This window comes from Chanodichthys erythropterus, chromosome 9, assembly GCF_024489055.1.
Source record: "Chanodichthys erythropterus isolate Z2021 chromosome 9, ASM2448905v1, whole genome shotgun sequence".
NCBI classification, from domain to species: Eukaryota; Metazoa; Chordata; class Actinopteri; order Cypriniformes; family Xenocyprididae; genus Chanodichthys; species Chanodichthys erythropterus.
Genome location: NC_090229.1, coordinates 24,180,899 through 24,208,700, shown reverse-complemented (window position 1 = coordinate 24,208,700; position 27,802 = coordinate 24,180,899). Strand labels below are relative to the sequence as shown.

At 39.2% G+C, this 27,802-nt stretch overlaps 1 protein-coding gene across 1 annotated transcript in view; it reads right to left on the bottom strand.

Moving 5' to 3' along the window:
* Positions 1-27,802, bottom strand: part of rimbp2b (RIMS binding protein 2b) — a 155,075-nt gene that overhangs the window by 102,299 nt on the left and 24,974 nt on the right. The window contains exon 2 of the mRNA XM_067393934.1: positions 3,565-3,648. The gene's annotated coding sequence lies outside the window, so the exon portion shown is untranslated. The remainder of the gene's footprint in view (positions 1-3,564; positions 3,649-27,802) is intronic.

The following is a 27,802-nucleotide window of genomic DNA, read 5'->3' as shown; positions in this document are numbered from 1 at the left end:
CTATGTAAGAGCTCATTCTGTGGTCGCGTGAAAAAGGACGCGGCAACTGGCCACTTGGTGATGCTATAACAGGAAAAAACATGAAAATGACTATACTTACTTCACTGTTAGTGTAACGAGGCGGGACTCAGACAGAGATCCATTTGCAAGCTTTATTAAAGTAAGCGTGGACATACAGGCAGGGTCAATCGGGATCAAACAGGAACAGCAAGGGACAGGCAGAATCGTAGTCAGGGTACAGGCAGTAGATCAGGGCAGGCAGATATCGTTCACAGTCCAGATAACAATAAACAGTCCAAAGGCAGAAGGCAGAGAATCATAAACCGGAAACAGGCAGGGATCAATAACAGACAGGCAGACAGGATACAAACGCTCAGAATTGACAAGAGTAATCAAGACCTCGCAAAGAGGTAGTGTGTGTGTGAGTCCTTTATAGTCCTGATAATGAACTGCAGCTGGGTGTGGTGATCAGTGTGGTGTGCTAGGGTGGATGTGGCAACAGGTGATAGGTGCAGTGAGTGCATGTGATTGACAGGGGGGATGATGGGAAATGTAGTCCGGAACTTGACAGGGGTAGACGGTGATCGTGACAGTTAGTCCGACTGACTTGAAAATTGGCATGCAGTGTCTTTGTCCAAGGTGCCATGATTGTCTATGAGGACAATGACGTATCTCAAAAAACATGTCCGCCATCGGCCAATGAATTTTGAGCAGCTATCAGACAAGGTTAACGGAGGACAGTTGGAATGAAACTTGCTGGGCCTGTTTGACTCACAGCCCTAGAGGCCTGTGAAAAATGCTAAATAAATTGGCAAAATAAATTACACATGCGCAAAGGATTGTGTATTGCCCGATTTTTCGCACACGCCCACGTACCACATTCGTACCACATGGTAGAACTCCTCATTCTGAGCAACTTTGCCTCTGGGACCTCCACTGTCCATTGAATTGTTTGTTAAATATTGATTAATTCAAAAACCAACTTTGGTAAACTAGTCCTAGGTTCTTGGATCAATCTCGATAACTGTTAAAAAGCTTTAAAAACCATATATTTCCTATGGTAAAATGCATGTATTGGCTTTAAATGGTCTTTTCCATCTATGATCGAGATGGTTACAGGCTTGCTAATGAAAACATATGACCTTTTTACGCATGTGCTTAAAGGCCTTAAAGCATTTGAACCCTGATAATATATACATACGTATATATATATATATATATATATATATATTTTTTTTTTTTTTTGTTTTTTTATTATTATTTTATTTATTTTTTTTACAGTGTATATTTATAACCTAGTGGTGTCAGGCAAAAAAGCTGACTGCATTTACACTTGTGTCATGCTGGAGTTGTTGCTATGTTTGGAAAAAAAAAGAGGAAAACACTGAACCGTTTGTATTCCATAACATCTCAGGATCTTCCATCTGGAACGGAGTAAAAAATGCTGAAGTTTCAGGTGTAGTTCACTCATTATTGGTGGAGGCCTGGCAGCTGTAAAGGTATAGATGAATGTTCTGCCAATTCACAGCAAACAATGTTTAATAAAGGAAAAAGACTTCTATCAGGCTTTGCCAATGTTTGTGTGTATTAGACTCTGTGGTAAACTCAGTGTTTTTCCAGTCATTACTGTGAAAATGGAGCTCCTGTGGCAAACAGAGCCTATCTTTTTAAATGAGGACATAAAGGCTTATTTTGTTTTCAAATAGAGTAAATTACAATCATTAAAATCTACCCCAAACCATGAGAGAAAACATTTAGTACTGTTAGAATATATATATATACACATTACAGCACCATTCCAAATTTTGGGGTCAGTGAATTTTTTTTAGAAGAAATGAATACTTTTATTCAGTAAGGATTCATTAAATTGATCAAAAGCTTATAACACATGCTAAACAATTCTATATAAATAAAATAAAGTAAAATATAATTATTAAAAAAACAGGATCAATATTTTAATGTGACAATCTATACAAAATCCATACTTGAAGAATTAATATTTAAATAACGATGGACTTGTCCCTCGAGTTCACAGCATATGGTACAAGCACTCATATTCAATTAATTCCATAAATGACCAAAAACCAGGAATCAAATGTGAAACTTAGGGCATGACCCATTTAAAAGGTCTTCCTCAGCTCTAAAAAGCCCCAGCAAAGCCTTTCTCATGTGTAATGGATGAAAAGTCTTTCCCAAACGCTGAGGTGAGAGGAATACAGAAGAAGAGAGAGGCTCTTTAAAAGAGCTTCCCTGGCAGTCAGGGACGATTAGTCTCTGTACATACGCACGCACTCTTTATCTCTCTCACTCATCTTCCCCTCTCTCTCTCTTTCCCCTTCTCTTGTGCTTGCTTTTTTGTCCTTCTGCTCACTTTGTTTCCCCTGACAGTGGACCTTGGAGTCAGCTCTCCATGTCTGGTATATGTGGGAACAGTGAGAAAGACTGGGAGAGAGCAGGAAAGAGAGAAAATGCCCTTGAGAGTGATGAGTAGGTATGCACTTGTGTGCGTGTGTGTCTGTAAAACAAACAGCATTTCCAAAATGCATGTGCTTAATCCAGGCAAATACCAGCATCTGTGTTCACCAGCACCTGTGTTGTCCCAAAAACTGTCCCCCTGGATCAAAATGTATCATGCCAATCAAAATGCAGTCTAATTATGATACTAAAGCACACAGTTCTCATGGGTGGGCTGGCAGAAGTGGGCCACTTCCCACAAGGTAGGCGGTTTGATCCCTTGTACAATCCTACACTGCCTACCAAATGTTTTGATATTGAGCAAATGCATCATAACATACATGTGCTCTGGTCAGAGTTAAAGGAGCCATGTGTAAACACCATGCTGATATCTGTCTATAAAAATCTCCCAAAACCATTTAGATGAAAACAAAATAAGCAATGATAAACATCACTGACAAGAAAGCCAACATGTTGACCAAACAGATAACTGAAAGTTCAGCAATGTCTTTGCTTTTTTGGAATAAAAGACCATGTAGCATGTAATCTAGCTCTCATAATTCAAAACCTTTCACAGTCCACCCACAGCATTTATGAGCTGCAAAAATATGTCATTCAGATATTCTGAATAAAGTGGTCATAAATTTCATAAATGGTTCACATTCCTAATGGACCTAACTGCAACCCAGGAGCATGATACTTCATATTTAAGTGTTCAGATTTGGCTCATCACTGACAGTTATCAAATAAAATGTCCAATTTTCACCAAAAATGACAAGCAGTTGCTTTGTCACCACAAATCACTGACAGTGTGATTATCTATCAAAGTATTTTGCTATTGTTACAATGGTTTCTCCATTTGATCTGAATTACATACATAATTGTGCTCATGTGGCCACAGTATATACAATGCAAGGTTTTAATTGTTAATTTGTCGTGGGTACCTGCAGGACCCTAAAATAGTTTAGCCCCATTATGGCCCCTTATGAATCACAACTACAAAAGCGGCGTATGGTGGAAGACTAACAGTAAATATATCAGAAGAGTTTTTGATATGACACCCAGCATGTGAGACCCTCTCATAAGATGTGAACTTGTAAAGGCTCTCACCAGAGTTTGACATGACTGGCTCTTTTTCTTCACCTCCTCCTCAAGGACTTCACACTCCTTTCTTTTCCTGCTGATCTCAGTCTCCTAAGGGAGGAAAGAAAATAAATACTGTTAGATGGATAGATGGATTCAATTTGCTGTTAGAGTAGATGTGGCCTAGAGTAGATGCAAACGCCTCTCTTTAGGGAGGCTGGATGCAGCATAACACACAATCTGTGTACGTATGTATGTGTACGTGTGCACGTGTCTGTGTAGGCAATAGTACCACATTTTCTGAGCCAGTAGGCACCCGTATACATCATGGATCTATAAATAGCAACCATTTGCTACAGCACAATGTTGCAATGCCACTAGCGAGATGCACAAGTCTAAAGTCACTATAAATACAAATCCACTAAAAGAAAAACTAATGCACACAGAGTCCTAATGCACATACATAGTCATGAAAAATGCACACACTCAATGTAAAAAACATGCTCATATCTGTCTTTAAAAGTTCGCAAAACCATTTAGAAAAAAAAAAAAAAGCAATTAAAAATTTGAAAAGAAGCCAAACATCCAAACAAATAAAGTGAATTATCTCAAATAAAATAAAATACTATTTGTTTTTAAAACAAGTAGTAAGGTATTGGAGCAGAAATGTCACAACATCACCTTTAAATAGGATGAGGTGCAGTAAAACACAGTATTTCTCTTTATCTTCACTGTACATGCAGCTGAAGTGGCACATTTTCTGTTGGCATGTCAGCAGTGTTGTTCAGACCTCAGCCTTACATACAAGACTGATGAGTCTCCACTGCTGATGTCACTTCCTAATTAGACCACACTGTGATACACACACATACATGAACACACATTATGAGACTGCAGAGTAGGTAAACTTTTTCAGCATTCTGTCTCATAACACACTGTTTCTGCCAATGGCTAAATGACTTTATTGGTCTTTAGGGAGGTAAGTGTATCGTGGGGCTGTATGTGGGATGGTGTAGGTATATATACGTGTGTGGGCTACAGATGGTCATCTCATGCTCATAATGGTTGTATCAGTCTCAAGAGAGGCTGACATAAGCTGTGTGTGAGTGAGTGTTTGTGTGTATGCAGGTATTAGTGAATGGCAACATCCATCCTGCTGAGTGACACCTGGGATGGGGAGATAGAAGACCCAATTTCAATAATAAACGAATATCCATGAGGATGAATGGATGGTTAGATGGATGGATGCATGGATTAATGGATGGAAAAAACTGTGTTACAATGATACTAGCTATTCAACCTTTTACTGGTTCATAACACACACACACACACACACACACACATATATATATATTTTTATATATATATATATATATAGATATATATATATATATATATATATATAAATATACATATATATATATATATATATATATATATATATATATATTCAGTGCACAAAAACATATTTAACATACATACCGGTAATAAACATATTTGTATATATTGCAAATGAACTTTTCAAAATTGCAATGTAACTGCATTAATAAAGTTTATGGTGATGTGTAGAGTTTCTGGCATAATAGTCGGGATGCGTAACCTATTATTTGTACAAAAGCCTCATTATTTAATTGCCATTAATGTGGTGTATACACACACACACACACACACACACACACACACACACACAGGAATATGTATGTATGTATATATATATATATATATATATATATATATATATATATATATATATATATATATATATACAGTAAAGTCAAAAAGTTTGTAAACACTAAGATTTTTATTGTTTTTACAAGAAGTTTCGTCTGCTCACCAATGTTACATTTATTTAATTAAAAATACAGTAAAAAACAGTAATATTGTGAAATATTATTACAATTTAAAATAACTGTGTACTATTTAAATATATTTGACAAAGTAATTTATTCCTGTGATGCAAAGCTGAATTTTCAGCATCGTTACTCCAGTCTTCAGTGTCACATGATCCTTCAGAAATCATTCTAATATGCTGTTCTGCTGCTCAATAAACATTTATGATTATTTTCAATGTTGAAAACAGTTGTGTACTTTTTTTTCAGGATTCCTTGATGAATAGAAAGTTCAAAAGAACAGCATTTATCTGAAATACAAAGCTTCTGTAGCATTATACACTACCGTTCAAAAGTTTGGGGTCAGTAAGAATTTTTATTTTTATTTTTTTGAAAAGAAATTAAAGAAATGAATACTTTTATTCAGCAAGGATGCATTAAATCAATCAAAAGTGGCAGTAAAGACATTTATAATGTTACAAAAGATTAGATTTCAGATAAACACTGTTCTTTTGAACTTTCTATTCATCAAATAATCCTGAAAAAAAATATTGTACACAAATATTTTGTACAATTGTACACATTAAATGTTTCTTGAGCAGCAGATCTGCATATTAGAATGGTTTCTGAAGGATCATGTGACACTGAAGACTGGAGTAATGATGCTGAAAATTCAGCTTTGATCACAGGAATAAATTACTTTGTGAAATATATTATTATATTATAATACTTTTTATTATTTATTTATTTATTTATTTTTGCAGAATGTGTGGTCATTCCTAGACCATTATATCTTTACAGTGACGCCATCGCATATAAAAAAAATACCCCTCTGAATGATATTTTTGTGAATCCTCATTCATGGATCAGAAACTGCAAACAGATATTGTGGGCTAAAGACAACTGGCTCTCCAAATATAATCCCTTAGAAACAGAGTACAAATGATTCATGGGACATGTACATCATTATTTTCTGTTGGCCTGAGATCCAGGTCAACTCCTTACATACAGATTACAAGTCTCTGCAACCCTAAAAAAGCAATTTCCAGATGGCTTCCACAACTTCTATTTTTTTTTAGTTCTATGTTTGTTTTTGCAGCTACATTTGGAAGCACTTTTTATCTTTATACACACACAATATCTGCTACATTTATTGGGGTAAAATAACTGTTTTCTATTTTAATATATCTTAAAATGGAATTTATTACTGTGATGGCAAAGGTGAATTTACAGCAGCGTCACATGATCACATGATCCAGTGTCACATGATCCTTCAGAAATCACACACACACATACACATACATATGTGTGTGTCTGTATGATATGATATATAAAGCGACTATGTTCGCAAACCACTATAATTTGAACAGAAAAACAAGCATACTGTATGTGTGATTTGGCATGGTAGCCAATTTAAATAATAATAAATAATAATTTCCTTACCTAATGCAGCAGTTCAAAGCAGCTTTACAGTGATAACAGGACATTTTTTTTGGCTGTACAGCAGCTCTAGAAGAAAATAGTGTCAGCTTGAGTCAGTTCAGTGTTGATTTAGTTCCGTTGTAATAATCATCAGTTATTAATTTAGTGCATTTATATATATATATATATATATATATATATATATATATATATATATATATATATATATATATATATATATATATTCATAATATTGTTGAATAGTAGGTGTCTCCAACTAAGCAAGCCAAAAGGCGACAGTGGCAAGGAACCCAAATTGAAAGGATTATATATTGCCTAGAAAGCGCGCAAAGATCACTCTCTTTATAATCACTAATAAGCTGTCATCTCAAGTCATTACAACCTCAAAAAGTTCCACTATAATCAATCGAGCTGACTGCACAGTGAATCTCTTATTTAGCCTACATAATGTTAACACTTTGTTTGTCATAAGTTAATTTATAACGAGAGGATTTGCGAGCATGCAGAACTCCCCACACAGCAGGAGAATCCTATGCGGATCTGAATTCAAATGCCAATCCCACGTGACTGTCACATTCGTTTTGGCGCGGCCCAGAGGATCAGCTCCTCCTCTGGGTGGCGCCGTTAATTCTACTGTCAATCAGCGAATCCTGAGCGGACCCATGTCCGCACCTTTACTGTAACGGTTGTATCAATTTGCAGGTCCCAAACGGACCTGTCGCGGAGGTAAGGTTTTAAAGGTAAGCCTATGTTGCGGATCCGTCACTGCGCGCAAGTAGATGCCGATACGGGTCCGTTCACTATACGTTCCGGAAGCCGCGATACCTCCGCGGCCGATCCTCTATGGAGTTCTTTTGCTGTGAGGGTCAGAACTGGACAAAAACTACAGAGTTTTGAGTGGTGAGTGGATTCTAACTAAACACGTGTGATAGGCCATTGTGCTCAAGAAATCTACATATACTGTATGTTTATGATTGCCTACATTTGTTTAATGCTGCAAAACACATTGTAAATAGAAACCTTTGATGCTCTCAAGAGCACAAACACCAAATCTGTTTCACCACTATCCTATTATTACAAAAAAAAAAAAAAAAAAAAACTGGTCCTAGACCAGCAGTTATAGGCAGCTCTTCCCTCTATAGCATTCAGAAACAGCAGCAGTCAGTGGTTTGAGTGAGAAAATTCCAAGCTGGTCAGAAGTCTATGGCCAGTGGAAGACTAAGCCTTGCCTTCTTTTCAATGCTGATGAGAGGGTTTCTAACACAACGGCAGAGGGAGTGGAGGCAAATTTGACATCCTTCTCTCTTCTCTCTATATTTTTCCCTCTTTTGGAAAATCATGGAAATGCCATCACAGATATTTTCTTTTGGAGAAGAGTTCTTATTATAAATTATATTTGTTGTTGTCTATTTTTGCACCACCATAGAGGTTTCCCAACTATGCTGACTTCTGCTTCTGAGAACCACGGAAATGTGAAAAGGGTCCATTAATTCATTAGCATTCCTCCCTATCCAGTGCAGTGTGGTGAAGTGAAATGATCAGTTACAAGATTTGTTTTTCTGTATCTCGATCTGTGCACTCTTAGTATGTCGTAGTCTAGCGTGTTCAGTGTGTATTTGTGAAGTTACATAACATGACTTGGCACTGTGGGTCTGTAATATGCCAGAGAGTAATGGCTGTATCATTCTGCTGTTTGCCACTGCATGCTCTTCTTTAGCAGAACACAGACTTACATAATATAGATTGGCAGCATAGATCTGGGGCGTGCCGGTGTTTAATGGCGGTTATAGAGCAGTGGGTTGTTTCCGACATGGTGGTAAGTGTTAGTCTGAATATTTAACATTTCATCAGCAGCCATTTGTTTTAAAGCACAGCACTGATGTTCATTTAAAACCCTCCAGCCTTGCATTCAGCCATGCTACAGACACGGTACATCGATACTGCACACGCTGAGATTAAATGGACGGAGGGAGAAACCCGTTCAGTATGGCGATCTATCAGGCCTAATCAGCCTTTTATATAATGCCTTCACACTGATGCTTTATCTGTATCATCTTCTCATGCTGTGTAACACTGTTCAAAGCTGTGCAACCATCTGGAAACTAGAGTTAATTGGTACTCAGGTACAGCTCAATTTTTGACCCATTATGAAAATGAATATGGTTTTTGTATATCACAAGAACTTATTTTGTACTGTAGCAGGACCATATAGCCACAGGTAAAACACTGGATGGACACACTAACAATCTAAACCTATCAATTCAACAATTAATCTAAACTACAAACAAAATGTTTCAGAAGACATCAGACAACTAAAGTGAATCTACGTAGCAGAATATCCACTGACTGCCAAACAGTTAATAAAACTTATACTATGGTGCTGTTGAATGCTCGAATCTGATCGGTTGACCAACGGTCTAAGTTGTGCATTTATTTTCAAGGAAACGCATGGCTAAATTAGTTCTAGCAGTTCTTGACCGCATTGCAGTTCCATATCACTTCGCCAAATGATTTCAGTTATTTCAAAAGGTCCTAGCAGCCTACAACCGCAAAAGAAACAAAACCCACAACGTCACTGACCAAGCAAATAAATATAGTAAACAATAGGATGAAAACAACAAATTATTGTCATAGTTTTTGCTACAAAATACATTTTATTGTGTCCTGAAAGCGCATACTTTTTCCCACTCTGTCTCTCTCTTTCAAACATACACATTCACTGTATAGTACGGACACACACTCGCACAGAAACGTTTTGTCAGCGCTGCTCTGACAAATTAATCAGTAAAATAGTTTAGCAACTTCAAAGATACATGACATTTCTGACCAGCGAGTAATAACTGTGCAGTTCTTGAGGTAAATAAACTTATAGTTTTGCTATTAGTAGAGACTAATGCTGCTGTTGCCATGAGAGACACACAGACTCAGGTAGGCTAATTCACATATGCTTATTTTCTCTCTCTCTCTCTCTCTCTCTCTCACACTCAACTGCGTTAATAACTGTATCAACTGTATTATTCTGCTATCAAGGCTCAAGCCTCCGTAACTAGTTCTGAAATTACATTTTAGAATATGCAACGGACGCTTGGGATGAGATGTGTACGAAATTAGTCCCATACACAAGAGTGTTTTAAGGACAAAAACCTGACATATGTCTTGAAAAACAACATCGGAACATGTCTTGAGGCGTGGTAACCGTAGTATAAGCGGAATAATTTATTCTCGGCTGTTGAATTCTTAGACAATAATGCACACCTGAGGTGTAACGGCCTCTGGAGCAGGGTTAGCACTGCTTTTGTGTCATTAACCCCGCGTTACAGTGCCAAACTTGTACAGCATGAAATGATGTGCCAATAGAATCTTACAGCCAGACGCTTAGCGACAGACAACCAAGTGTATACTCATATTTGCCTGCTTTGGACAGTCACGGAAACACCACGCATTGTATATAAACAGTAAATTCAGCGTTTGAGAGGAAAAATGTCAAATGCTGACAGAAAACGTGAAAGTTTGAGTGAAAAAGAGACCGTTTCATTCTTACCTTTTGAAATATCCATTCATTATAAACTCGATAGTACAGTTGTCAATAAGAGGATGCACAATGCTAAATATGTAAATAGGTTGCATGCTGCTTTTATCCAATCAATGACACTGACACCGCAAATATGCAAATAAGAAAATTAACCCAGGGTTTAGGATTGTACAATGTGAAACATTGGTTTAAAAAGACCCAGGGTTAACCATTTCAAGTGTGAAAAACCCTATAAACCCCTGGTAAACGGAATCCTGGATTATCGTTATTCACGTTTCACAGTGCTCATACTACACCCGGGGTTAACAGTTAATCCTGGGTATTCATAAACTACCATTTCACACTGCACATTCCTAAACCCCGGGTTAAAGTCCTTATCTGAATATTTGCGGTGTCAGCGTCACTGTCTGGACAAATGCAGCATGTGACCTGTTTACATAAAGGCTCTAGCATTGCACATCCTCATATTACACATTGCTGACTGTAATATCAAGTTTTTTCTTTTCAAACTTTTCGAACTATAAAGGTAGGAATGACGGTCTCTTCTTCACTACAATTGTCGCGTTTTCCACCGCTGTTTGACATCTTTAACTAGCACTGTCAGTCACGGGAAAACCCCTTAAAGGATTAGTTCACTTTTAAATAAACTTTTGCTGGTAATTTACTCACCCCCATGTCATCCAAGATGTCCATGTCCTTCTTTCTTCAGTCCAAAAGAAATTAAGGTTTTTGATGAAAACATTCCAGGATTTTTCTCCTTATAATGGGCTTCAATGGGCACCAGACGGTTCAAGGTCCAAATGACAGTTTCAATGCAGCTTCAAAGGGCTTTAAACGATACCAGGCGATGAATAAGGGATTCAATCAATATATCATGAGAGTGAATGTGGCTGATTCCCTGATCAGTGCCGTGACTACTGAACTAAGGAGCTGATTGAGACACACGGTAAGTCAAACGGCGTTTACAAAAAAAGGTAAAACAACTAATGGTTCTTCCATCCTGTGTTGTCAGTGCCATCAGACTGTCATACCCTTCTCCATCAGAACAAACACACCTCTAAAGGGGGTCGCACACCGGACGCGCACATTATATACACGCAAGCTCAATTTTGACTCGACTCCTGATAGAAGAGCTGCACAATGGGAGTGTTTTACATCAACAGGGAAACGTTACATATGCTTTAATATTTCGCATTGAGGTTAGTGTACATGGAAAATGGCACAACAGAGCAAAATGAAAGAATAGGCTACGTTTATTATACATTTTTAGACTTTATTCAAACTGTTAAAGTGTAAAACTAATGTATCTTGCAGCACATAAAGTTCAAGTTATAAACACTGACTTGGTACTTCCACCTATGTCATATGTCACCATATTCAACGTAATTGCATATGACGTGACGTCACGAATGCGCATCAGAGAACAGAGCAAGGCGAGCATTTGTGCTTATAAAACGTATATATTTTTATTTTTATTTTTTTAAATGACCGATTGTTTCGCTAGATAAGACCCTTATTCATCGTCTGGTATCGTTTAAAGCCATTTGAAGCTGCACTGAAACTGTCATTTGGACCTTGAACCGTCTGGTGCCCATTCAAGCCCATTATAAGGAGAAAAATCCTGGAATGTTTTCATCAAAAACCTTAATTTCTTTTCGACTGAAGAAAGAAGGACATGGACATCTTGGATGACATGGGGGTGAGTAAATGATCAGCAAAAGTTTATTTAAAAGTGAACTAATCCTTTAACTGTTAAAAGGACAAGATGATACATCGGACATTTAAACAGATTTTTTATTATGAACATAGGACTGACCTGAAGGAAAATGCTAAATCTGAATGCAGGTAATAAACTCATTCAATCGATCTCTTTCTTGCAATACTCTAATAATACAGTAAGCTTCAATGTACAATATCAACTGAGAACACACAGTTTACGTTGCTAAGAGTGGTTGCTAAGTGTGTTGTGTAATGATACACAGTACCGTTGGGTGAAGCAGTCATTGCCATGTTATATCATGAATAAAACACTGCTATTGACCAATCAGAATCAAAGACAGGAACTGTTTTATAAAACAACATAACCCATGGTTAACAATGACACATGGTTAAACAATCTCAAGTGTGAAAATTTCTATAGTTATGATAAACTTTAAGTAGACTGCTTAACTCACCTAAATTATTATAAAATATGAATCTACAACATTTCTGTCAAATAACACAGTACAGAGAGTGTTAAAAGAGAAAGTGCTAATATAGTGTTACGTTGTTTTCCCCCCCCCCCCCCCCCAGTAATTAATAAAATTTGATTCTCTCTGTCTGGTTATTTAGATATTAGTCAAAATCTTCGTATTGTTGTAAACATCTTTATATTGTTGTAAACCAAAATGAGAGCCAGTATACAGCTCCCCAGAGACAACACACCTGCAGTTGTATTGCTTGATTTGTCCATTTAGAGTGAAGCGAACTGACTCACAGCTAAAGGACAGGTCACTGACACTATATTACCACCTCACACATGGTAATAGCAAGGTCAGTGGTTAAATTCCCACAACAGGCTTTACACACATCCCTGTGTATTTGGTATGAGGATATGGAGAGAGCAAAAAAGACATATGAAGAAAATGTACCATTTCTCTTCAATTTGCCATACTGCCATGTATAGTATAATCAATACCACTATACTCAATCCTGCTCATTTCCATACTCAATGTAATACAAACTACACAAATCTACTTTTTCGTGCACACACAAGTGAGATCACACATGCCTTCATAACCATGAATCTGTTCAGCATGTCTGCCGGCTGCTGTCCAGACACACTCTAATCCTCCTCTCAGCTGCTACCAATCACAGATCATTGGAAAAGGCCGAATTAATGACATAACATCAGTGTCTGTGAGAGCTCGATGCTCGAGGGCTGTTTAACTCAATGCTAGACACAGTCTGACTAATTACAGGGGGGCAAACATGTACCATAGTGATAAAAATAAGTGCATGTATGCTCACCACACACACAACATAAGAGTACACAATGAGTAGTGATGATATTTCATATGTCTTATAGATGCATTCACAAAGACCATTAATAAGATCACACAAAAGAGCCAACAAAGAGAGTGTATGCTGCTGTGTACAAAACTGTCCCCAAAAGTGAGCTAAATCAGGCAAAACCTCCTTTTGGGGACAATCGGAGATGTCCTCAATTAGAAAATCAATTCATATATAAGGCAAATACAATTTTTTTCTAAAAAGGAAAGGCTTCTTCAGTGAGGGTTTTTCTAGTGTATAGCCGTTTTTAACTCTAAGGCCCCCTAATATTGTCCACAACAATATTCAAACACCATATGATTGTTGTTTGTGATTTAATGGATAAGGATTAAAGAAAAGGGTTTTTAAAATATTTTTTACTCTCAATTTCCACATGATAAAATATGTAAGAGCTTGGCATAACTAGAACAATGTTACATTCATTACAAAAATGGTCATGTAGTTAAAAGTTGTTTTAGCTAACATGACTTTTGAAATTCTAATCATACTTTTAAAATTAGACTACCTCATATATCCAGGTTTTTACAAACAGTGGAATTATAATTAGCTTTACATAAAAACAATAGAAGTTATATCATGTCCTCATTTAAACATGCTGTTCTCTACACATGAACAATTCATTTCCACACAGCAAAGACAGCATGAATCATCTTCAATTAAGGTCATATTTAGGGCTGTCACTTTTAGTAATCGAGTAATTTCAAGTAGTTTTTTTGGGTGATAATAAAAATAGACCCAAGTGAACAATAGTCTTAAAGGTGCGATATGTAATATTTTCTGTCCGCTAGAGGTCTATTCAAAACAAATGCATAGCTTGATGACGTCAAGTTTGAGTGCGGAATCTTGGGACATGTGGTCTTCACCTCACAGCCTGTGGAAACAATCGGGATAGGACTCAAGAAGAAATCATGTTCATGGATGTGATCATTAACGTTACTGTAATATGAAGCAGAGCAGGACCAAGTGTTGTGGGAGCTGAACGAGGACGCTGGAGCGAATGCATAACACACGTCGCGAGCAGCTGAACTTTTATTATGCCACAGTCGCCAGCGCTGCTTCATGAGTATGCGGTAACACAGCTCTGTTTATCATATTAGATACATTTGAGTGTGTTGAAAATGTTATAACGTTACTATGTGCGTTTGCTCGTCGGCTGCTGTGAGACTGTTACACACTGCAGTAAGCTAGATCGATTTTAGAATATAATATAAAATGATGGCTGGCTTGTGTTGATAATTTACTGCTAAATTACTGCTACTAAAAATAAAGCTGCATCTGATTCTGCCATGTTAGCTACTTGACAAAATTGAATTTTTCTCTGAGGCATGGTAAAACATGGTACTTGCAAAAAATCAAGAAAATTAGATTTAGCCTAAACAATAAGACTAAACATGTTGAGCTATATAACAATAATTAGTTTTGTCTATAAATGTAGCCAAACAGTTGTTCCCTTGCCTATTAAAACATATTATATTATATATATGTAATATATTAAAGTGTCTTTGGTGTTTCCATCGTTTCTACAAAATAAAACCGGAAACCGAGGGTAACACGGGTATGACGCAATTGTGTAATAATACACATTATGTATTATTACAAATGCCTGCATTGGGTGCAAATGGCCTGGTGATTGTTGTTGTTACACTTTACAGCATGATCAAATTCTTGTTTGTCATAGTCATTATTAGTTGTGCATTGCTGTTTGATTTTGTTTAATTTACAAATCTCATAAACTTATATATTATTCACAATAGAATATAAATAACATATCAAATGTTGAAAGTGAGACATTTTGAAATGTCATGCCAAATATTGGCTCATTTTGGATTTCATGAGAGCTACACATTCCAAAAAAATTGGGACAGGTAGCAATAAGAGGCCAGAAAAGTTAAATGTACATATAAGGAACAGCTGGAGGACCAATTTGCAACTTATTAGGTCAATTGGCAACATGATTGGGTATAAAAAGTGCCTCTCAGAGTGGCAGTGTCTCTCAGAAGTCAAGATGGGCAGAGGATCACCAATTCCCCCAATGCTGCGGCGAAAAATAGTGGAATACTTCCAGAAAACATTGTCGTGAACACAATCCACCGTGCCATTCTCCGTTACCGGCTAAAACTCTATAGGTCAAAAAAGTAGCCATATCTAAACATGATCCAGAAGCGCAGGCGTTTTCTCTGGGCCAAGGCTCATTTAAAACGGACTGTGGCAAAGTGGAAAACTGTTCTGTAGTCAGACGAATCAAAATTTTAAGTTCTTTTTGGAAAACTGGGATGCCATGTCATCTGGACTAAAGAGGACACGGACAACCCAAGTTGTTATCAGCGCTCAGTTCAGAAGCCTGCATCTCTGATGGTATGGGGTTGCATGAGTGCGTGTGGCATGGGCAGCTTATCTGGAAAGGCACCATCAATGCTGAAAGGTATATCCAAGTTCTAGAACAACATATGCTCCCATCCAGACGTCGTCTCTTTCAGGGAAGACCTTGCATTTTCCAACATTACAATGCCAGACCACATCAATTACAACATCATGGCTGTGTAGAAGAAGAATCCGGGTACTGAAATAGCCAGCCTGCAGTCCAGATCTTTCACCCATAGAAAACATTTGACAAAGAAGACCTAAGACAGTCGAGCAACTAGAAGCCTATATTAGACATGAAAAGGACAACATTCCTATTCCCTAAACTTGAGCAACTTGTCTCCTCAGTCACCAGACATATACAGATTGTTTGAGGGATGCCACACAGTGGTAAACATGGCCTTGTCCCAACTTTTTTGAGATGTGCTGATGCCATGAAATTTAAAATCAACTTATTTTTCCCTTAAAATGATACATTTTCTCAGTTTAAACATTTGATATGTCATCTATGTTGTATTCTAAATAAAATATTGAAATTTGAAACTTCCACATCATTGCATTCTGTTTGTATTCACAATTTGTACAGTGTCCCAACTTTTTTGGAATTGGGTTTGTATATTTTGCAGCCTTATAAAATGTTCTAATGCACCACTTTCAGTATTTTACTGCATTGGAGACATTATGTAATCAAAGAAAATAAAAATAAAATCTTTGTTAGACTGTGCCTCATAAATTTTCACTGGAAATAATATAATCTGATGTTTTAAACCACTGGCAAATCAACACATATAAACAAATGCCTGTAATCAACACAATACAAATAACCAAATGCCTGAAATCCTGTTTTCCAAGTAGCCAAGGTGATTCTGCTTCGTTTTTAAAATTGTTATTTCAAAAAGAATGTATTTTATGCCACAACTGACCTGTTCCTTGACAACTAACAAAACACACAGGATGATGATCCCATTTCTGACTAGGTTTTAAACCTAATGTAACATTCTCACGCAGCATCAACATAAAAGGAAGTCATCGGGGCAGTCACACTTCATTTTGATGGTCCACTTTAGACATTCTACTAAGTAACTTGTCAACTACATGTCAACTAACTCTCATTTTGTTAGGTTAGAGTTAGGGTTAGGTGTTAGGGTTCGGGTATGAATAAGTTGACATACTTGCAAAGTTACTTATAGTGAGAAGAATGTCTGTTGGGGACTATTAAATTAAAGTGTTAGCAGATATTAAGCAGACAGCCAACTAATACTGTAATGACTGGTATTTGACATGTAGTTGCAAAGTTACTTATAGTTAGTAGAATGTCTAAAGTAGACCATCAATATAAAGTGTCACTATTGGTGCACATCAGAATCCAATGTACAAATAACATATTTTGTACTAAAATCCACCCATGTAGTCATTTTTGACAGAACAATCAATTTTATATCTAATGTTTAATATAGTTTGCCGGCTAGTAGAAAAAATAAAAATGTCATTTGATAGAGCAATTGAGCAGTTATTATCTATTTCTATTCTCTTTCTACAAAACTTTTGCACTGGAGTAACTAAATATTCTATAAAGCTCAACTGAATTTGTTACTCTGTAACTTTAGAAGCCAATCATAGGACGCACCTTCCTTCCCACTACTGGCTGACTTGGCATGACTTGGCATGCTTTCAGACACAGTCTTTCTCTCTGATCCTAAATGAAGACAGGTGCTTCTCTCAGGGAGCTAACAAGCTCTTGATCTCATCTGAACAGGCCTAACATATTCACACACACATAATGATCTATGTCAAACATCCACTCAACCTTATTCATCCAAAAGCCAAACTAAATGTTTGGTTTTTTTTTAGTTCTGTTACAAAACAATTCAGATAAATTGGCCTCAATTGGCCTTCACAAAAATGTTAAACAGCAAAAACTTTCATTTACATTCTTTTTAGCAGCATTAGCAGGTACCTTCACAAAGAACTGCTACCCAAACAGCACATTAACAGCAAAAAATGACTGAACACTGAATTTTGTACCTCTATCAAACACAAGCGGCTTTACTTCTGGGATTGTATAGATGAAAAGATGGGCTGAGATTTGAGCATGTTAGTGACTCAAAGGGGATTGAGCTTTGCTTTGAGTTTAACAGAGGAACACAAAGACAGGCCAGGCCAATTAAAGTAATGTAGTGGAACATACACACAGCACATCACAACTGAAACTACAAAAACAGTTTCTCACTCTCTCTCTAACCCACACAGTGAGTAAGAAAAGTGCTGAGGAGGCACCCCTGCAGAGACTCGGTGGATAACAAATTGCTTTATTTTCTGCTCTGCACACAGATTGGACTGCAGGCGCTGTACAGTTCAAAACAGCCTCTCCTTCACTTCACTCCGCAGGCATACACATACGTTATCCTTCTCCACTGCAAATATTTGGTCACTTCTACTTAAAAGAATCTTAATCATCAATCTGTGGTTGGTAATAATCAATACAAAAAACAAAGGCTGCATCCCAATTTGCATACTTCATATTAAAACTAATTAAAACTACACTAACTAGTAACGTATTTGCTATTGCCATTAGCCATTGACAGACTCAGACTACAGATTATGGTGGGCTGTTTAAAACAGCACTACCAAGAAAGGTTACTCACTACAATATGGTGCAAACACATGTAACATTTAGGATGCTTTTTATATCAAGTTTTACTGGTTAGCTCGGTTGAGAGATTGTGAATGATAAATCGTGTTCTGCAATGTAAGATTTATGTCCTGCAAACTCGAAATAGGTGAAAAAGGTGATGTGGACAAACTAAACTGTTGCGGGGGGTTTGGGGGCATCCTCCTTCAGGAGAACATTTTTGTGATTTTAACATCCTGGTGCATTTTGACAAGAAAATAAATGGAAAAAACAACATTTGCTTCAAGTAAAAATAAATAAATACATAAATAAAAACATCATTGACACTAGGGCTGAGCATTGACACAAATTTGACAATTGGATTCCATTTTGATTCAGAAGCTTGCAAATTGATTTCAGCATATTGCAATATTAACTACTGTAAACTGATAAACTGTAATAAATACTGTAGTGTATTGTAGTAGAAAACTTAGTACAGTATTGTAATTTGTTTATATTACTATAGTTGTTAAATTACCACAGCAACTATAGAAATAACATTACCACAACAAATTATTTCAAGTACTTTACTATAGTATGGTTCAAAAACACTATAGTATTTTTGATATAGTATAGGGCTGGTACATCATAATATTAAAGGTTAAAATTAATTGATTTGTAAGCTACTTAAATTACACATAAGTAAGTTTTTATAACGTTATAATACATTTTTAATGACAATTGTTTCTACTCATTTTTTATGTAACATTAGGTCTTAACATTTAAATGGTGGCTGCCATAAAACGGATTTATACATTCAATATTGAAGCACATGTTGGGTACTAAAACAATGAATATGCAATAGCCTATAGTGCAAAATGCACCTCTCCAAGTTCATTTTTGTAATTTTGGTTTTTGGACACTGAACGGCTTTTCTGAGGTAAAAGTGATGGTAAATGTGACATTTTTACAAGCTGTTTTATTGACGCGTTTCCGCGGTTAAAACACGAATTAATCGATTAAATGTGACTGTGGCGAGGGGGGCGTGGTTCAGCGAGGTCTGCAGCGGGAGAGAGCATCGGGAGATCTTTGGTGAGTGAGCGAGTTAAATGTAAATCACGAACACCTGTTTCTCGTTTCAGTAATTGGCGCGGAGACAGGTTAAAACGCCGCGAGAAGCAGGAGTCGGGGAGAGAGAGGGGAACTGCTGACTGAGCCGCTGGTGCACGACACGTTGGAGTGAAGCCCTTTGTGGATTGTATATGCCGTGACCAGAGTGAAGCCCTTTGTGGATCGTAAATGCCGTGACTGGAGTGAAGCCCTTGTGGTTTTTTTTGTTTTGTGCCTTGCACAGTTTTTGTTTTACATTTCTGAATTTTGAAATAAAGCTCAGTCAGCAGTTAACCGCCGACCCTGTCCCCTTCCTTCCTACACTAACGAACATTGTTTGTACTACACTGGTGCCGAAACCCGGGAAGGAAGCTGGGTGGCCGCTGCCATGCAAACTTCGTCCTCCCCTTCGACATTTGCGGAAGTCATCGCCTCCCTCGCGGTCCTGCATCAGGAGCAACATCAGGCCCTGCTGGACCTGCGCACCGACCAAGAACGCTGCTTTCAAGCCATCGTGCAGGCCCAGCAGGAGGACCGCGAGAGGTTCCGGAGCTGGATTGACCGGGAGGTTCGCCAGGAGACCATCGGGCAGCCGGCTGCACCTACCCACCTGCCGCTGAACAAAATGGGGCCATGTGACGACCCCGAGGCCTTCTTCGACTTGTTCGAGCGGTCAGCCGAGGCAAGTGGCTGGCCGCGGGACCAATGGTCCATGAGGTTGGTCCTGCTCCTCTCGGGGGAGTCGCAGGTGGCGGCGCAGCAGCTGCCAGCAGAGAACCTCCTGGTCTTTGACGATCTTCGGCGGGCCATCGTCCAGCGGGTCGGCCGGACCCCCGAGCAGCACCGTCAACGCTTCCATTCTCTGGACCTGGGCGAGTCTGGCCGGCCCTTCGTGTTGGCCCAACAGCTCCGGGACTCGTGCCGCAAATGGCTACTGGCTGAGGGAAGCGACGTGGACCTGGTTATCGATCGCGTGGTACTGGAGCAGTTTATCACTCGGCTCCCCAAGAAAACCGCCGAGTGGGTCCAGTGCCACCGCCCCACGTCGCTGGACTCAGCCATCGAATTGGCGGAGGACCACATGGTGGCGTGCCAAGGGGTCGGCGAACCCCTACCATCTGCCTCTCTCTCTCCTTCTTTTAATTCCCCCTCTCTCTCTAAACCTGTCCCTCTACCCAGGTCTCGTCCGCCCGGCCCGCCACGTGTTCCGCCCCGAGGGCGGGGTGGAACGGAACAGGGCCCGTATTATGGACCAAGAGGAGGAGGGCGGGACTCCCTGCCGCCGGGCCGGACTCCGCTCCTGCTTCTCCCCTCTCTCCGCGTCAACCATTTAACCCGCTCTCTGCCACAAGAGCGGCGGGCAGGTCTGGGCCGGCCTGTTGGCGTTGCGGGGACCCGGAGCATTTTGTGGACAGGTGTCCAGTGATGGAGGTTGGGGCGTTGATCCGGGTCCCGGACGATCCGCAGGCTGCCCCCGGTCAAGCTGGCGAGTACTAAATACCTGTGAGTGTCAAGGGGGGTACGTATCAGGCTTTGGTGGACTCAGGATGTAACCAAACCTCGGTGCATCAAAGCCTGATTTCATCCGGGGCATTGGATGCAGGCCGCTTGGTTAAGGTGAGGTGTGTGCACGGGGATGTGGTGGAATATCCGTTAGTGCCCGTCATTATTCAATTTAGGGGTCAAAAGCATAGCGTGGAGGTGGCAGTTAATCCGCACCTCTGGCATCCGATAATTTTGGGTACAAATTGGCCTGCATTTAACAAATTATTGGGGTGTTTATGCTCGGATGCCTCTTGGGAGAAAAAATCGCGGGATAAGGAGGTGCCAGTACAGGCAGGAGAGACTGATCAGGGACCAGTGAGTTCAGCTTCAGGGGAACAGAGCGAAATTGGAAGAATTATTCTTTCAAATCGCGATGACTTTCCCCTGGAGCAGTCTCACGATGAGACGCTAAAAAACGCGTTTGAAAAGGTCAGCACTATCGATGGTCAGCCTCTCCAGCCTGGACGCCCACTTTCTTATCCGTATTTTGCGATCATAAAAGATAGGTTGTATCGAGTGACCCAAGACACTCAAACAAAAGAAGATACGACCCAATTATTAGTTCCAAAGAGCCGCAGGGAAATGCTTTTCCACGCGGCTCATTCTAACCCGATGGCTGGGCATCTAGGACAAACGGCCACTCTAAATCGTCTCATGACCCGATTCTTTTGGCCGGGCATTCACGAGAATGTGCGCAGGTGGTGCGCGTCTTGTCGAGAATGTCAGTTGGTTAATCCACCGGCCACCCCAAAAGCGCCGTTGCGCCCCCTTCCATTAATGCAGGTCCCCTTCGACAGAATTGGTATGGACCTCATCGGGCCATTAGAGCGATCAGCAAGAGGGCATCGCTTTGCATTAGTCATTGTGGATTATGCAACGCGATATCCTGAAGCAGTGCCACTCCGCAACATTTCCGCTAAGAGTGTTGCGGATGCACTGTTTAGTTTAATCTCCCGAGTGGGGATTCCGAAAGAAATCCTCACTGATCAAGGCACGGCGTTTATGTCACGCACGTTACGCGAACTTTACGAATTGTTGGGCATTAAATCCGTGCGTACCAGCGTCTTTCACCCACAAACGGACGGGCTGGTCGAACAGTTTAATCGCACGCTTAAATCCATGATTCGTAAATTTGTTCAAGAGGACGCCAAAAATTGGGATAAGTGGTTGGAACCTCTGTTATTTGCAGTGCGAGAGGTCCCACAAGCCTCCACGGGGTTTTCCCCCTTCGAGCTTCTCTTTGGACGCCAGCCTCGTGGGGTATTAGACGTCTTAAGAGAGACTTGGGAGGACGGACCATCTCAGGCCAAAAATGAAATTCAGTATGTGCTGGACTTGAGAGCAAAACTCCACACATTGGGGCGGCTGTCTATGGAGAATTTGTTACAAGCCCAGCACAGACAGAGCCAACTGTATGACAGACGAGCCAACTTACGCAAATTTGCACCGGGAGATAAAGTGCTTGTATTACTTCCCACTTCAAGCTCGAAATTACTTGCAAAGTGGCAAGGACCATTTGTGGTGACACGGCAAGTCGGTGAGCTCGATTATGAGGTTGTGCGTTCCGATAGGAGAGGAGCACGTCAGATTTACCACCTCAATCTCCTTAAAAAATGGAATGAGGCAGAGTCAGTGATGCTGGCGACGGTGATTAGCGGAGAGGATGAACTCGGGCCAGAGGCGAATATCAGAAAACAATCCCTCGCTCTGGCCCCGGGGGGAGATCACCTCTCGCCCTCACAGCTCACTGATTTATCCAAGTTACAAGCAGAATTTGCAGACGTGTTTTCTCCCCTACCGAGCCGTACAAACCTCATTCAGCACCACATCGAGACAGCTCCCCGGCCTGAGTCGGGCGGTGGGGGTATGTGGCGAGGGGGGCGTGGTTCAGCGAGGTCTGCAGCGGGAGAGAGCATCGGGAGATCTTTGGTGAGTGAGCGAGTTAAATGTAAATCACGAACACCTGTTTCTCGTTTCAGTAATTGGCGCGGAGACAGGTTAAAACGCCGCGAGAAGCAGGAGTCGGGGAGAGAGAGGGGAACTGCTGACTGAGCCGCTGGTGCACGACACGTTGGAGTGAAGCCCTTTGTGGATTGTATATGCCGTGACCAGAGTGAAGCCCTTTGTGGATTGTATATGCCGTGACTGGAGTGAAGCCCTTTGTGGATCGTATATGCCGTGACTGGAGTGAAGCCCTTGTGGTTTATTTTGTTTTGTGCCTTGCACAGTTTCTGTTTTACATTTCTGAATTTTGAAATAAAGCTCAGTCAGCAGTTAACCGCCGACCCTGTCCCCTTCCTTCCTACACTAACGAACATTGTTTGTACTACAGTGACATGATGCAATTTCGGTAAGTTATACTGTAACTTTCAACATACCTGAGGATGTTCATTCATGTTTATTTTATGTTGTAACTAGTAAAGCTAAGAGATGATTGGTTCAAGAAAGAGAGACAGCTGTCTATGGTCTCATTCCAGTCTATGGAAAAGAAGCCCATTTTCGATTATTGTGAGGATTATTGTGCACCCCTATCTCCCCCTGAGTTAGTAGGACTCGGTTGCAGCTGGATCTCTCAACCACACATTTTCCAAGACCCGCCCCATTCTACTTCTGATTGCCTAGTAATGTTAGTTTGGTTGAGATTGAAAGCTGTGTTCCTAAATGTTGGACTTTTTTTTTTTCCCCGCCGCCAAACACTGAATGCCGCAAAACTTTAACCCCTGAATACTGTTCAGGGTTTCTGACTTTGTTATGATACCTTGGAAAATATCGATATTCAATACCATTTTTGACACCACAGGCAAAATTGCTAAGATATTTTATTATTATTTAATAATTCTTTGATAATTTGGGTAATTTTGTTGCAATAGTTTACACACAACATAGGCAGGCTTTATTTGAAACTTTGAACTAAAATAAACCATCATTAATAAAATAAGAACAAATAAACAAATTGCAAATTATAGCACAAATAAATACAATACAATAGAATAAAGAGACAAATGAAATAAGCATGACTTTAAGTTTTCAGAAATTAAATAAAGTAATCAAATGTAAAATAACACTGGACAGTCTTCATTGTAAAAATTAAAAACAGATTAATGCTTACAATTAAAGTTACAAAAGTTATTCTGTCAAGAGCAGTGAGTGATTTTATCTTTGGCTTTTGTTCTTTGATTAATATGACAGGAATATTAGGCTGCTGTCACTTTAAGAGCTTATATACATATCCAATATATGCTTTTACATGCGATTTCTTTTTCAACTATTTACATTCCAAAACTGACTGTTCAGAATTTTGACATAATTTGACATTATTTTGTGTGTATTTGACCGTTTAAGCGCAATATGCACGGAAAAGAGCTCAATTTGGTACCCCCAAGATGTTTGAGAGGCGGCTTTATGTGCACGCCACATACTGTAGATCAGTGGTGCGTGCGCTTTTGGTGAAATCTACTTCAAATTAACTGAACGTTCTATTCTATTCTATTCTATTCTATTCTATTCTATTCTATTCTATTCTATTCTATTCTATTCTATTCTATTCATCAAAGAATCCTGAAAATTTCTGAGATGAGTTCTCTTCCGTGTCTTCTAGTGCTTTTATTTGCATCCTTCTGTCTTGAAAGACAATGAAGTCTGTGCCTTAGGGTCAATAGACATTTTGTTGAGTTACAGAGCCTGCTGTGACTGTACATCCTGATTCTTGAAAGACATATTCTGTTGCAATTACTGCAAGTGAAGATGCCTGTCTCTGGGGCTGTTGGGTCTGTTCTCTATCATTTGCGCTCTCTCTTTTCTTCCCACTGGTGCACTCTACTCGTTTTGCTTATTTCGATGCCTAGTTTGACAGTGAGGCTCCATCTATCTCCTCCTAAGTTAGCTGTACAGCAGGTCTTTGGGCATTTGGCCGGTGTTCTTGCAGCTGACATGACTGAGCCAGAGCAGACGTCTCTATACGAGCAAAGCAAACATACTAGGTATTCCCGCCTGTACGAGCACGTCTTCTAGTGCTTAAATAGACATATACACACAAAATTATGTCAAAATATACTTGTAAACAGTTGGTTTTGTCTTCACTGAATGTATAAGAAATAAAGAAGTGAAGCAATAAGGAAAACGTGTAACAGTATATTGGATCTGTGCATTCGGTCACAGGGCGTACTCACACTAGGCTAAGTTGCCTTGTAAAGTACCATGCCTTGGTGCGATTGTCCCCCCTTCCCACTCCCCCGCTGGCCTGCACTCATATTGCACTTAACGCTCCAGGCCGGTGCATGCTTACATCATTTACAATCCAACTTTTTGTTTTGAAGAAAACAGGAAGAAAAGCGCTTTCATTAATAGACTGCCTAACAGATTTATCATTTATGCTACACAGTGATTTTCACTTGATTGTGCTGGACGTAAGATTATTATGGAGGCAGCTGACTTTGATGGAGGAATTTGTAGTTTGCACAAACTACAATTCATATTCATCAATAAGGTGAGAACCAGACCCATTATGAATCTAAATATACTCAAATTATTTAAAAATAGTACTATCCAAGTAGTAATAGAAGGTGTTTGCTGTTATAATGATGACAGTAGCGCACACGAGAGTAGTAGCTATTATGTGCTCCAGCTCAGTTAGCGATCGCACTAGATGCATACCGAGCTGGCGTTCTGACATAGAACCTGGAAGCGCTGCACTGTGTTTACTATGTCAACAGCATAGGAGATTGATATGGAAGAGAAGAAATTGTTGAATAAAGTCATTGTTTTTTGTTTTGTTTTCACGCACAGAAAGTATTCTCTGAGCTTCATAACATAAAGGTTGAACCACTGTAGTCACATGGAATATTTTAAATATGTCTTTACTACCTTTCTGAGCCTTGAAGGTGGTAATAATGTTGCAGTCTATCGGAGGCCAGAAAGCTCATGGATTTCATCAAAAATATCTTCATTTGTGTTCCGAAGATGAACAAAGGTCTTATGGGTGTGGAACAACATGAGGGTGAGTAATAAATGACAGAATTTTCATTTATGGGTGAACTAACCTTTAAAATCACAGCAGCCTAATATTCCTACTGCCATCTGTCATTAATGATAATCAAACAACAAAAAAGAGAAATCACTCACTGATCTTGACTCAATAACTTTTGTAACTTTAACAAGGATTATATAGTGTTATCTTACATTTGATTACATTTCATTGCAATTTCTGTACCTGAACTTTATTCAGTTGTATTTATTGCTAATTTGTTATGAAATTTATATTAGTTAGTCTAGTTGTTTTTGCTGTGGTATTTTTGTTAAAAATAATGATGAAAGTTCCTTGAAAGAATTATTTAGGCTGATGATTTTTGTTCATGGTATCCAGCTGCAACAGAATGTTTTGCAAAAAGACAATAAATGTTTGATATCTAAATGTTTGACTTAATTTATGTTTTACCTTATTGGAATCGAAACTGGGAATCGATAAGAGCTGCTAAAACTCAAATGATTCCCAACCCTATTCATAATGTTAAGAAATCAAATCAGAATGGAATGGAATCAAATCAAATCAGCATATTACAATGATTTCTAAAGAATCATGCGACACTGAAGACTGGAGTAAAGGCCAGCCTTGGTGTGCATAAGAGATTTCGTGCAAAAACATTAAAAAAATCTTACTGACCCCAAACTTCTGAGTGGTACGGTTCTCACCCTCATGTTGTTCCAAACATGTCTGACTTTCTTTCTTCTGTGGAACCCAAAAGAAGACATTATGAAGAATGTTTCAACTGTTTTGTTGAAAACAAAATCGGACCCCACTCACTTACATTGTATGAACAACAACAAAAAAATACTTAAAAAAATACTAACATAGCCTAATGTTTAACATAAGATAGAAAATCAGAGTTTTGGATTGACATGAAGAGGAGAAAATGACAACACTTTTCACTTCTGAGTGAACTACCCCTATAAATGTATTCTGAAATTTTATAGCTTACTTCTATGTTCTGAAAACTAGTTTGAAATGAATGATAGATTAAAACCAAAGCCCTCTCTGCATCTGTTAAACACACACACACACACACACACACACACACACACACACACACACACACACACACACACACACACACACACACACACACACACACACACACACAAAGACGTGCTCTCGGCTTGGTTACTGTTGACATGCTCACTGGTCCTTATCTGAGGATAAGACAGGAATGTCAGAGCATTTGTTGTCTGCTCCAGAGAATTCATAAACAAGAAAACAACAAACAAAGTAAACACATCAGATGACCCGTCACAGATCTGACATCTCACTCCAGACCTTGACTTGATCCGACTTTGAAATCGAGCATTCGAAATGTTTCTCTCCGAAAAGAACGAATGAAAGAAAGAAAGAAGACGTAAAGGACAGTGAAAAAGAAGTAGGTTGGGGGAAGAGAAAAAAGAATGATGACAGACAAATTTGACCTTTCTCTGTTCTGCACTTCGAGTCCTCAATTCCAGACAGAGCACCCAGACAATCACATTTTTACTTCCTTCCTGTCTTTGAGCTATATGACGAAGCCAAACAAACAGAGTACACATTGTTTTAGAAGATAATAACATTTTGTCAAATGAATTAGGAAATAAAATATGTCATGACAGCAAACAGACTGCAGAAGGATAAAAGGCAGTCTTGTGCACACTGTCTGTATCCTGGCAGCTGAACATGCCCAGCGTTTGCCACCAAGAACTAAATATAGCTTCAGTCTGAAATAGCAGCTATCAGCATCAGTGTGATGCTGATTGGACAGA